The sequence below is a fragment of the Heloderma suspectum genome, chromosome 4 (genome assembly GCF_057233095.1).
Source record: "Heloderma suspectum isolate Gila_16-S chromosome 4, 16-S_ref, whole genome shotgun sequence".
NCBI lineage: Eukaryota > Metazoa > Chordata > Lepidosauria > Squamata > Helodermatidae > Heloderma > Heloderma suspectum.
Genome location: NC_139461.1, coordinates 54049407 through 54063523, shown reverse-complemented (window position 1 = coordinate 54063523; position 14117 = coordinate 54049407). Strand labels below are relative to the sequence as shown.

Here is a 14117-nt window from a genome sequence, read left to right as displayed (position 1 = left end):
TGGGTGAGCTTGGGCCAGTCTCCATGTCTTAGCCTAACCTACCTCACAGGGTTGTTGTGAGGATAAAGTGAAGAGAGAACTGTGCATGTGCCTGAGCTCCTTGTACTGTTTTCTGTTTGATTTCATCACTTTTCATTCTGTTTATTGTTTTCAATTTGTTAGCCACCTTGGACTTTTTAAGAAAAGGCAGGATGCAAATGTTTTTAAAATATTAAAATATTAAATATTTGGTATATACACAGAATATTGGGGCCCCTTAACTGTGTATATACCAAAGTCTAAATTACAACTTCTTAATATGCATCCTGCAATGCTATCCAGACATACCTGGGAGTAAGTCTCCCTGAACTCAGTTGGGCTTACTTCTGAGTAGACATGGACAGGAGTGTACTGTGAGAAGCATCAGGTACAACTGTGTCTTAAAGAAGAAAAAAAACTTCAGGGAAACATATACACAGGAAGGCCTGGCGTGCTATGGTCCATGGGGTCACGAAGAGTCGGGCACGACTTAACGACTGAACAACAACAAGAAGAGCTACTTTTGTTGAAAAGAGCAGGGTTGATATTCTCAAAAGCACTGTAAATTTGTCATTAAAACTCTAATAAACAGTTTGTTACATACACAGCAAATCAGCATATGAATCAATATTTCAGAAAACTATTCCAATTAGTGTCCAAAAAACTTTACTTTCTAGATTAGGTCACTGTTGATATGACTAATTTCTTGTGGCAATGTCAGCTCGCCAATTTTGTTGTTTTGTCTCATATTTGCCAATTGCTTGTGGGGAAATATAATGAATTCCCTTTCCCCCCTTCCATAAAAATAAATATTGATAATTAAACTAATGAAGCAATATTTGAGGAGGAGAACTGGACATAAAATTGACCCAGGTGCTCATCAGTAAAACTTTTAAATATATATTTTGGCAGAATGAGAAAATGAACATCAGTGGCCCAAGATAATTAGCATGCCTTCTAAATAAATGATATAGTTAGATACTTGTTAGTATTAAGAGAACCTACAAATTTCATTTACCATGATATAGCCCAGCAGGCATTTCAGAGTGAAAAGGGCGCCTGTGAATCCCCAGTCTACCACTCAGATCACCCCCTGAGGGGAAGTGGTACTCACATTCAAATCAAATGTTTTCCTATCAAATGCTTTACTAATGGCTTTCCTATGAGACCCAAGCCTGTCACTCACCCACAGCCTATTTAGACATGTTAAAACGGAATTTGTTGTTTATTTGTATTTCATTGAAGTGAGTTTGTTTTCTCATATTGAATTTGTATCCAAACCCCAGGCTGTCAATACCACTTAGCTAGAGCTTTGGTTTGTTGTGTGTTTTGCTCTGCATGTAATCCACATAGGGAAAAAGGTGCTGTTCAGGTTCTTCTTCTGTGGTATATTAATGAACTGTTGAAAACAACAAATGAGTCTATTGTAAAAGAATGAAAGAAAGAAACAGTTTCCGATATTGCATGCTTCTCGATCAACCACTGAGTTGAATAGAGTACAATAAATACATACATGCATACATACATATGTCGGGCTGAGGGAAGGTTGCCTAAAAGGACAAGCTAAATGATAAGAAGGGTCCAAATAAGAAACAAATGAGAAGACTTTATTGAAATGCTGTTTTCCATCTTCCTCACAAAACGACTAGGCTGAATTGCGATTTTCTGTGAAAGCTGCTTCTTGGAAACACTCTGCTACCATTTCCACGTTAACAGTATCCTTGTGCTTAAGAAGACTAATTCTGTGCATTAAACATTCCATAAAAACAAGAACTAAGTGTTATGTTTGATATGCACTTCAAACGCCTAAAAGGCCAAAGAAAGCCCTTCCTTAATTATTGAAGAAGTGTCTGTAAAGGAAACATGAGCAAATAGCATCCGTGCTTTCATCCCCAGTAACCTTTTATTGTCCTTTTCTTCAGATGGCCAAGTCAGTATATTTAATAAAGAGAGAAGCAACCATCAAAGAAGGCAGGGGTCTAATAAATGGTCCTGATTAAAGGCCCTGACAGGGTATGAACTTTGCATAAATTTTCTTATGGTGTCAGACTAGGATACTGATTGAAAACCCATTAACATAATCACACATTTAGAAGAAATGCTGTAATGTATCAAAAACATTTCCCTTCGTGTAATAATTTTAAGGACATTAAAATGCAAATGATAATAAGGAGCTCTGTTCAACGGATGTGCTGAATGCCTGATTATTCACATATTTAGTATGAAAGATAGTCTTTTTTTAGCAAATGCAACTATAGGTTTTCAAAAGGTTTTATCCATATTCGTACTTGGGAAGCCATTTATCCTCAGGCAGAATGTTACTTGTTCATTTTGAACTTGAAAAAGTCAGCAAGTACATTCTGCTTAAATGGCAGCGTGAAAACATTGAGGGGTTCGTTTCTTTCTTAAAACCATGAGATGCCAAACAAACCAGCCCGCCCATGGTTTGATTCCACCTAATGTCAGAAACATCCATTTCTAGACTGCAGAGAAGTCAAAAGCATTATGTTGTCTTGCTTTTATTAAAATGTGTGTTTAGAGTAACAGATTTACTAGAGATTCGCAGCAGTGATTTCTCTAATGCTAATTTTTTTAACAATAAAAAGAAACACGATCTGTGCTCCCACACAAATAGCCATAATTATGTAAAGAATGACTGCTTCAGACTAATGACTTTCAATACGCTTTTCGTCTAACACACTGGTGGAAGAGGCCAGAAAGGTCAACAGTAATTCATAACTGCTATAAAATTGTGTAGCATCCCAGGGCTTCTGGAGGATGCTGACATTATCCTGCTTCTTCGACTGGTTTGTATATGTAAATTTGTGATAGGAAGTGCACTGCTTGTGCTGTATCGCATGCAGAGCATCAATCAGCCGGTAGAATACATCAGAGTATTTTCATTATGCCTAGTTATTTACTGCATCAGAAGAAATTACCCTGGCAAGCCAAGCGGCCTTCTCTGGATAGCATGATATGACCAACCAGGTTTCAGCTCAGGAGTCTTGTAAACATTACAGGATTAATCTCACAATCACAACCATCAATCTTTCCTAGTCTTGCCTGGGTACAACTGCAGAGATTGGTAACCAGGCAATGTAGATTTAAATTTAACCCTGAACATCGAGAACTCTATGTCAGATCTGGACACCCTGTTACAAAGAGCACTAGTATAGATTTCTGACGAAATGATGAAAAGATAATATCTTTTACACCTTAAAAAAAGGTGTAACATTTTTCTCTTTCTTTTTTTAGATATAAAGCTGGGAGGTGAGTAGGGATAGACAAATCTGCCCATTTCGGTTTCTGACTGTTTCTCATTTTTCTAATCTTAAATGTGTTTGGGCCCATTTTCTATCCGTGTACATTGTTTAAGTCCTCACAATAATTTGTATGCACTGTTTCTGCTAATATACACATTTTGCATGCAATTCTGCTTAATATGCACATTTGTGCAAGCAATTTCCCCTAATATAATGCATTTTGGTATGCTATTTTCACTAATATATGCATTTTTGTACAGTTTTTGACTGGAGAAGTGCATCACAACATTTGGAAAAGTACAAACACCTACAGATGAACTGCCTTTCAGGTCACATATTTGTACAGGAAGTGTGAATTAGGTAGGTTCATATTAAAATGTGAACCAAATTAATTTCTTCCCCACATTCTGGAATGCAAAGTTCTCATCCCAAGAGGGTCCCTATAGATTTATGACTACAAATGATAGCTGCTGCAATTCCTATTGAAATGAGAGGAAGCAGCAGATGAGCACAAACCCCAGATCACCAGGGCATGCTAGAGAAACTCGAGGGGAAGTGAAATGCATAAGAGGAGCTAATCCATATTTGATCAATTGGTTCTGATATGGATAGATGTCAGCATGCACAAGCAGACTATATGCATGAGTAGGAAGAAGATGCAGTAGCAGAACTTGTGAGCTGAGGATTTCTGCATCCTCAGGACACCCCATCAATAGAAGCTGTCACTGCATTCTGCCATGAGTGGGCTCCTCCAGTGATTCACTTCTCATGCATGTAGACCACTCATGTGAGCAGCTACTCCTGTATATCTGTGCCAATTCATAGCTACTGGCTCTGTGCCTTAGGACCATGTGGATTCCCTGGCACTGACCTGGTAGTTGTAGAGGTTCTTCAGGAGAGGAAGCATGTATAAGTACCATCCTATAACGACTAAAGCATTAAACACAACAGGCCGATTCACAGGTATAACACACATGAATTGTTGAAAGAACTACTTGCTTGCCCCATCACTGAAATGGAAAAGAAAAGGTTCAGGCTGCATATGCCTTTCCCGCATAAAGAGTGGGGAAAGGCAGGCTTCCTTGAAAAATATGCTGTTCCTATAAACATTTTATCATGTTATGTTTAACTATGTGCACTATAGAATGTATCCGGGTGAAGCAAAGAAAAGATAACAGGCATTTGGTTTTGAAAGGCAGGTGAAAACAGCACTGATAATGATCATTTTTGATAGTGAAGAAACAATAAATATATAATGAGAAGAACTCATATAAAGGCTATATGGCAGTATAATTTCAACTCTGATTTTTTTCGTCCTGTCCAAAAACACTTTCTACAGCATGCTCGCTCGCTCGCTATCTCTCTCTCTCTCTCTGTGTGTGTGTGTGTGTGTGTGAGAGAGAGAGAGAGAGAATTTTATTCAAGGTTGGCTTTTTAAGGTTTATTACTGGATTTTTTATTGTATTATTGTTACGTTTTTAATTGATTTATTTTCTATGACACCTAAGGAACTGGGTTTATAAGACATGTAATAAATAAATAAATAAATCTTTCTTATAAGGTAAGTATAATTTTTAGAACTCTAGATTTATATTCAATCTGAGCAGAAATGCTCAATGGTTTGCGGCCTTTTTAAGCAATAGTTAATGTCATCAAAATATCCTATATGTGAAACAGAATGAATGGAAATAATTAAATCACAATGCAACTGTGCATGACAGTTGCCACAGAAGTGAAGTATTAGCAAACACTGAAGTTCCCACTGATGTTCACTAGAGAGTAGAATCGCCTATATCTTAAAACAACAACTAAATGAATGCGAACTGCTGAAACCAAAGCCAAGGTGCAATAAAGCACATTATGCAAGTCAGTTTAAACTGAAGAGTGTTGGCTTTGGATGTGACACCCCCAGGTTCAAATTCCTGCTTGATCATGAAGCTCACTAGGTGGCCCTGGGAAAAGTTAACCTAATTTATCTCACCAGGTTGTTGTAACAGTAAATGGACACTGCAAAGCTCTTTGTAGGCATGAATAGTAATTGACTTCCATGTCTATGAAGTCCAAACATTGTGACAGAACTAAAGGAGAAGGAAAGCGTGAACAACAAATAGTACAAAAAGGTAACCATACAAAATCATAATGAATTACCTAGTCTCAGGCTGTGGCCTAAAGTCACACGATGCAGCAGCCTTCCTGCACTGGCTCTGGTCAGTTCCTGGATGGGAGATTGCCCTGGAAACTCTGTGTATACCACCTTGTTTTCTGTGGAAGAAAAGCAACAGTTAAATGTAGTAAATAATTAAAATAACTAGGGAAAAAACCTGTTACCTTGATCCAGTTATACATGGATAGCACCAGTCACTGTTTGATAGTACTAATCTGATGCTATCTGATAGCACCCATTACTATTAGCACCCATACAAAGTCAGACCGCAACATTGTCCAGCTGATTACTACTCTAGAGTTGGCTGTGGGGTAGTTTGGACTCTGCCCTTTCATAGTACTAGGAATGTATTTAATTTTTGCTGATTATATTTAATTGTGGGAATTGTGCCATTCATCTCAGTGAAGGAACCTGATCCATACACATGTTCTTTCATGTGTACTGATTTGTCCTCCACTTCCATGAATGGGAAGCTTTTGCTTACTGGAGATGTAAGCAGCATCTGTGTGCAAGAGGTATTCTTGAGCTCCAATATGCTTGTAAGGCTCTGTTCAGGCAGGGTGCTGACAAATACAAAGGAGAGGGTCCCCGAAGCACAAGACAACAACAGGCAAAGTCAATAGGGCCTGTAACAAGTGAGTAAAGTGAGTATTATTACTACTAGAAAGTGGCAATACAATGTATAACAATGATACATTAAAAAAAACATGAGTTATTTCTACATATGTTTTGTATGTATCATTGTTACACATTGTGTTGTCACTCCCCATTCAGGGTGCTCCATGCTCTGCAGTACTGAGGAATGATTGAGGTAACCATCTATCTAGGGATCGGTGAGAATTTTGTTTCAGCTCATTTTTGATAAGAATTACCAGAATTCATGAATTGCTTCATATTCAAGATGGAAAGTATGCGAGATTTTTTAAAAAATTTTTTTTAAGATTGTTGGAGAAAATTAAACTGACAGATCCATCCATCCAGGGGTAAAGCTTTGAATACTTAGCTCTTAAAAGTCTGGGTTTATGCATATAAGAATATAAGAGGAGCCCTGCTGGAGCAGACCAAGGGGAGGGCCCATTTAGTTGAGCATTCTGTTTACGCAGTGGCCAACCAGCTACCTGTGGGAAGCTCAGAAGAAGTACATGAGTGCAATTGCGCCCTCCCACTCGTGTACCTCAGTAACTGGTATACAGAGGCCTACTGCCTTCAACAGAGTTTGGGTGTCAATGCATTCAACCACATTACTGCTGAAATAGGGCTGTCACCTCTCTCTTTTTTCTTTCTTTTTGCAGGCTCCTCATCTTTAACAGCTATATGGCAGACATGCTGCTCTCCAGGGTAGGAATAGCTGTACCTTTTATATTTGGCTGGTGCAGTTAGATTTGAATTTTGTTGTAGCTGGTTTTTTATAAGAATTTACCCAAATGCTTATCAAATTTACCAAAATTTATAAATATCTTCATACTGGGGATGAAAAGAACTTAAGATTTTTTATTTTTTTTAAGATGAATGTAGGAGAAAGTACCTGTGTTAGAGACTGTGGGCCAGTGTCTAACGCAGAGGAGAATAAGGAAATTTCTGGTCATGCACAGCTTATGCAGTGCACGCTTGACCTATGTATGCCCACAAGAGTCACTGGATCGAGTGTAAATGTTGTTTTCTTCACACTGTAACAAGGAGTCAGACATGAAAGACATTTGTGGAAGTTCCAAGAGGAAAAACAATGACAGAGCTAATGGACACGGACAAGCTCTTAAGGTAATGAGTTCCTTCATCTAACTTGAGCCCAGATAGAAGAAAATTATGATTTATTTTCTCGATCTCTGTTTGAAGAAAATTATGACTTTTGCAATTTGTTAATGTTGATATCTCGACTCTCTTTGAATCAGTATGGTATCCAAATGAAAATGTCAAAGTGCAACTCTCAAGAAGGCTTTCTCTGTTTGATAAAAACAATGGACTGGCCAGAATGAAATGATCATTTCATGATCTTTCAAGTGGCAATTATGCTTAACTCAGAGAGTAATGAGGTGCAAGCTGGTTCATTAATTTATGCAATGAGGTATGAGAATTTCAAACTACTAGCAAACCACAGATCATGTTTAAAATAGTATGGGCTTGGATGGAATGAAATGGAAAGACTAAGTATGTTTGCGGGATGCGGGGTTACTACTAGTGATGACCATTATCTTGTTGGTTAGAAAAGAAATACAAACTCTATTTTAAACAAGCCTATTATGGTCATAAATCCAAGTCATCATGGCGATCACTCGTGACCGAGTAAGATTGTCTTCCAAAGATAGAGTCTATATAGATAGCTCTTTAAAAGGATTAGACAGAAGATAGGTCAATCAACACATTAATCTCTAGCAGTGGGTCTGCAGGTGGCTGTTAAGGCCGATTCTGGATCTACACAGCCTCCCACAGTGAGGACATAGGTTTCCAGGTGGAAGGCGGTCACGGTGAGGGTTTGCTTGACATGCCTTCCACTGAGCTCGTTTCTCCCTTTCTCTCTGTACTCGTGCTTCTTCAAAGGCCATAGCACCTTTAATATAGGCTGACCTCCAGTTGGAATGCTCCAAGTCATAGCAGCCACGTTGCACCCAATATGAGGTTTGAGGAGGAAGAAGAAGGAGTGAGGGAGCAGGCAAAGGGAACATCAGGGCCTGCTCCAGTTGGACTGCCCCTCCCTTGGGAGATGAGAGGGGGGAACAGGGCCATCCCACCAGCCCTGCTGACAGTCTACCTAACTCTTTTTTCTCCCCTCCCCATTGCCTTTTCCTTGTGTGTTGTGTCTTTTTTAGATTGTAAGCTTGCTGTCATCTTTGCTCATTGATTGTAAGCTGCTCCGGGAGCCTTTTTTGGCTGAGGAGTGGGATAAAAATACAATAAATAAACAAACAAACAAACAATTAAGCTTTATACATTAGTGACAAAAATGGCTGATGTAATTAGAGACAAGCCATATAACAGGGGTGGGAAGAAAGTAGATTGGGATCTACTGATAGATCTCGGAGTGATTTGCTGTAGATCAGTAAAGGTGTCTGACTCCCAATAGTAACAAATGAAAAAGGCTCCTCCATCCCGAATTAGGCTTCTTAAATGAAGAATGCTTGAGTGGAAGAAAAGTAGGAGTGGCTTTGTGGGTGAAAAAACAGTAATGTCCGTTCCGAAACTGAAAACACATTTCTGGATTGAGTATATGCTTGGGGTACCCTGTTCCTTAACATTGAATGTAAGTCTGGTGCCTAAGCTGCTATTTTTCATTTGGATCTGGTTGGTGGATCTTGCAAAAGACAAAGTAGATCCTTTAAGCCTGAAGTCTACCCATTGCTGCCATATAAGAACAAAATGCCAAAATGCCTATGGTTGTCATTTTAATGTCACAAAGATTTCCAGCCGACTGGAAGAATAAGTAATCAGTATTCATTAAATGCTAGACAATTATTTATTTATTATATTTTTAGTCACCTCATAACATGCATACTCTGGGTGACATACAGCAATTAACTGTGCAATCCTATGCATGTTTACTCAGAAGTCCTATTGTATACAATGAGGCTTACTCCCAGGTAAACATACATAGGGCTGTACCCTACATTTTAAAAAAGTGTTTTACAACATAAAATACAGTAATATAACCAAATTTAATACTAAAATCTAGCTCCAACAAAAAGAATAAAATGACCACCAACCACACTCAGCAACCGGGACATATAACAAGAGTGAAAATAACCTTCTAAGGGCTAATACCAGCCAACTGCCATCAAAACAGAGACTAGTAATATTAATATCAATCTTTAAAAGATATTAAAATAATCTTTTAAACATATTGAAATACGTTACAAAAAAGTTAAAAGACCTAGGACAGGGCAAGAGGCAGCTCATGGGCCACATGCCCCCCCCAGCCTCTATTGTGGCCCCCACTGCCACCGCACTACTGAAATTTGGTAGCATGCCGCAAAAAAAAAATCAGCAGTGTCCTACCAAATTTCATCAGTGAACTGCAACAGAGGCTGCAAAAGGAATGCGTTTAGCGTGAAAACAAGCAAAATGTGGCCCTTTAAAGCCTCCATTGTGGTGTGCCAACAAAATTCAGCAAATCATCCTTTTTTCTTTTTCTTTTTTGCGGCTGTGAAGCCAAATGTCAGTGCAGTAGCAGGAATGAAGCCACAGGGAGGTCCCAGGATGGAAAGTGAGCCCTGGACCCCCTGAAGTTGCCCACCCCAACAGAACCAAAGCATCTATGCCTTGCACTGAAAAGACAGTAATATAGGCACCAGGCAAGACTCTGGAGGGAGAGTGTTCCAGAGCCAGGAAGCTACTGCCAAAAAGGCCCTCTCCCTCATCTCCACCCTCTGTATTTCAGATTGAGGGGGTACTCAGAGAAGGGCCTCCATTGGTGCCTCCAATGATGATCTTAAGGCACAGTTAAGTACTTACAAGAAGAGCTTTCCTTTAGGTTAGGGTTCCCTAATGCAGGAAAATAAACTACAACCTTAGATGAGGAAAATATGGGTGGGGGGCTTTAAAAAGACTTGTGATAAAAACTTTGGCAAAGTTATCAGAATGTTACTTTGTTCCAGTAAAATGGTCCAAAACATCCTCACAAAATTATCCATTTCTGCCCACTGCTAATCACTTGTATTGCTTCCTTTAGAAGATGTTTTTTATTCTTATCTTCACTAAATATAACTCCATTTTATTTTCCTAGTTTTCATCAATTCAAGATAGAAATGTGATGATTTCTGTGAACTGAAACACATTTCTATCTTGAATTGATAGAATTCAATTCACGGCTGCAAGGACAGCAATGGCGGCGGCAGCCGCTGCCGCCGCCACATCTGCCGCATCCACCCCAGGTAAGTGCCGTCCTGGGGGGATTCCGCGGGGGGCAGGGGGCAGAAGGCCGTTCCGCCACGGATTTCGGGGGGCCGAATGCACTGGCATTGGGCCTCACTGAAATCCGTGGCAGAATTCTCCACCATCCCTACTAATAGGGCTTTTTCTGCTGTGGCACCCCCGCTGTGGAATGAGCTCCCTAGTGAGATTCACCTGGCACCTACACTGTATTCTTTCCGGTACCAAGTGAAGACCTTTTTATTTTCCCCGGGCATTTTAGCATTTTAGCTTTCTAGACTTTTAGCTTTACTGTTTCAAATCTGTATATTAAATCTCTGCATTGTTGCTGGGTTTTATTCTGGTTTTATATAAGTTGTATTGATACACTGTGGTTTTAATGTTTTATATATTTTATTTTGTTTTATTGTGTGCTCTTTGGTTTTAATTTTTGTGAACTGCCCAGAGAGCTTTGGCTATTGGGCAGTATAGAAATGAAATAAATAAATAAATAAACAAATGCTGCTAATTTTGGTGGTTTGGGTCCCACCCTTTTCACCTTCAGTCCCACCACAGGAATGTGGCCCCCAAGAGCTTCTCCAAAACTGAACATGGCCTTTGGGCTAAGACAGGTTCCCCACCACTGGGCTAGATCGTGGAGCTCTGTAGAACATTTGGGAGGCCATCAATCCTAGCCCAAGACTGCCCAGCTGTGATAGGAAATCAGTTAAGCCCTTGGCACATGGTCGAAGGCTATGACACTTGTCACAGGAGAGCATGAACCACTCACTCTGAATCAAGTAGGCTCTACCACATGTATCAGACATGGCATATGGCATAGATTGCTTCAGATTGCTTCAGGTAGAAGTGATGTCACCTAGTATCTTCTGCTCGCCACACAACGTTCTTTTTTCTATAAACAACAGGTTTTCTTTTTCTTTTCATTCTCTTGGAGAAGCATTTTTAAAATTTTATTTCTTTTTAAATCTAAATCCAATAAAAATGTTGATTAGAATAAATTACTTATATGAACATTAAAAACCTGGGAAACATGTGTTTACTTTTCCTCTAAACACTGCCAAAACTACCAAAGTGTGCTTACATTACAGCAACAGATATGAACAGTATGCTTTCAGAGCCTGCTAAAATATGTTTCCTGTAAATCAGGTATTTCCTTACTGTGGAGAGAGAGAGAGAGAGAGAGAGAGAGAGAGAGAGAGAGAGAGAGCAAGCAATATTGTAATAAATTGTACATAAAATGGCAAAGAGAAATTTAGGTTGCAGTTTTATACACACTAACCCAGGGAGTGCCATTGAACACAATTACTTACTTACTTCTGAGTAGACATGGATAGGATTGCATTGTTAGATCTGCTATTGACTGGTGGTCTTATCCGTCGCCTGTTCTCGTTCCTTATCCAAACATTTCTAAGTTTGCACAAGTTAAACAGTAATGAACACACAAGGAACTAATGTGTGTACGTGGCTTCTCATATGAATTATACAGCCCATGTTTAGGCCTCAGGCCCCATTCAGATCATGCTGGGCTTCACAGGGTGGAGGAGCAGCATGGCTTCCCCTTTCTCTGTCAGACAAATAACATCAGTTGTAAGCTGGGCATGTTGCACAAACACGAGTAGAGGGGCCGTAGCTCAGTGGGAGAGCACGTATTTTGCATGCCAGTGATCCCAGGTATAATCCTATATCTCCAGTAGGTTTGGAAAAACCTCTGCCTGAAACACTCAAGCTGCTGCCATCAAGAATACTGGGCTAGGCGGCCCCATCACCCGACTCAGTATAAAGCAGCTTCCTACATTCCTGTGATCGCACAGTCGAGGAAAGAAGGGGGTCAGGAAGTAGATTAAACTAGAACTCCTCCCTGACATGCTAGGTTTCTATGTGCAGGTTATTTTATTTTATTTCTTTGGTTTAGAGAAGCATTCAGTCATCTGAGCACTCATCTGCAGTCCAGTTCTGGTAGGGTGGCCAGGTGTCCTAATTTACAGAAGACAGACTTGTATTGGAAGAGCTGTTAAAGGGCAGTCCTCTTTTTGAAGTTGTCCCCTGTTTGAAGGGCTACCCCATCTGAGTCTGCTTTAAGGAGAGCCATCAGAAGGAGAGCAGGGACTTTGAAGTCAACCATCAACAGCACCTGGACACCAGACTGAGCAGACACGTAGTCTTCCTCATATTCTTCCTCACTATGTATTGTATTTCTATTCAAATTGTAGTAATTATTTCTAAATTTGCATCTATACATATTGACTAGCATATGCAAATCTTGTGCAAATCTATGGCTTGGATCCAGAGTCTGCCTCCTGCAGAAAGAAGTGCCCTTCTGTCCACAATAGACTTCTGATCCAAGAGGAAGAGGTATTATTGGCCAATTGCCCTCCCCCTGGAGTTCCCTATTCCCCCCTCCCCCATGAAAACCTGTTCTAGAGGTTTGGGGGACCCTCCAGAACACTGTGTGAGGTGACCTCGGGGCAGCAAAGAGAGGCAGGCATTGGCAAAATCATCTCCACAACTTCCCACTGGATGGAGCTTCTTGAGAAGGGGTCTACTCATGGACAGCTCCTGCTGGCAGGAGAAAACCCTGGATCCAACCTATTGTGCTGGAACTCAGAAATGTGTGTGATGTCCTGTCCCTGCAACATTTGTCTTAAGCATGTGAAGATCTTCTTCAGAGGACTTTCCCCCCGGGGGCTCTGCCAACTGAAGTGAGGCAGGTGGCAATACGAGAGTGGACGTTCTCTGCGGTGGTGCTGGACTTGGTGGATGCTCTCCCTAGGGAGATTCGCCTGGCAGCTCCTTTGTTATCTTCTTGGCACCAGGAGAAACCCTTCTTATTTTCTGAGGCCTTTTAATAATTGTACTTTCAAAAACGGTTTATGCTGCTTTTATTGATTATGTGGTTTTAATGTTTGGGGGGGTTGTATTTTATTGCTACTTGTAAGATGCCTTGGGGAAAGTCTTTTTGAAGAGCAGAGTATAAAACTGATAAGAAATAAACATATAAGGAATTATGTAGCCTTATTCCTCTGCCTGGCAACTAAGTGCAGTGCACAGTTCTGTTTCTGTTCCTGGAATGGGCGAGTGCCGTAGCCACTGTTTCTTCTAGGTGTGCCAACGGGGCAGCTGGATTAGGGCCTTGAGGCTAAAGTCCAGAGCCCTGCAACCCAGGGGGCCCCCAAATGACTACCCACTCCATTTTCATCCTGTAGTCATGATGGCGCTGTGATTTAAGTGCGCAATCTTATGGGATCTGCCTGGGCTACTCAGAACCCTCTGAACTTGGAGGCTTATGATTATCCTATGCAGAGCACGAAGCACATTGCGCCTCCCACTCTCCATTTTAGCTTGACGGGTGATTTCACCTGTCTAGCGAAGGCTTCAGGGAGGGGGAGGGAAGGAGGCTGGGGACAGCTGGGGATGCCTCATAGTCCCACGTCCCCAGTCTCCTCCCCTCCCTGCCCCCAGGAACCCCCACCTTTCGCCCCCTAAGAGCTCGCGTTTGAGAGGTTGTAGCAGCTGCTGGTGCATTTCTTTCTGCCCTGGCTGTGACAGGGAGCAGGAGGGGAGTGCAATTTCCTGGCTCAGAGCCCTGCCTCTGAGTTCAGATCCAGGAAAAGGAAATATCCTATGTTCCCCAGACACTGTCTAGGGGACACAGGATTGCTCCCTTGCTGTTGTTGTTCAGTCATTCAGTCGTGTCCGACTCTTTGTGACCCCATGGACCATGGCATGCCAGGCCTTCCTGTCCTCCGCTCTCTCCCGGAGTATGCTCAAGTTCATATTCATTGCATTGGTGATGCTATCTAGCCATCTCATCC

The 14117-nt window shown here is 40.9% G+C and overlaps 1 long non-coding RNA gene across 1 annotated transcript in view; it reads right to left on the bottom strand.

Moving 5' to 3' along the window:
* LOC146346845 (uncharacterized) overlaps window positions 1–11704 on the bottom strand; it is a 99783-nt gene extending 88079 nt beyond the window's left edge. Inside the window, exons 1-2 of the long non-coding RNA XR_014789831.1 lie at window positions 11620–11704; window positions 5430–5543 (exon numbers count right to left, since the gene is read on the bottom strand). This is a non-coding gene — a long non-coding RNA (uncharacterized LOC146346845). The remainder of the gene's footprint in view (window positions 1–5429; window positions 5544–11619) is intronic.
* Window positions 11705–14117: the final 2413 nt, after the last annotated feature.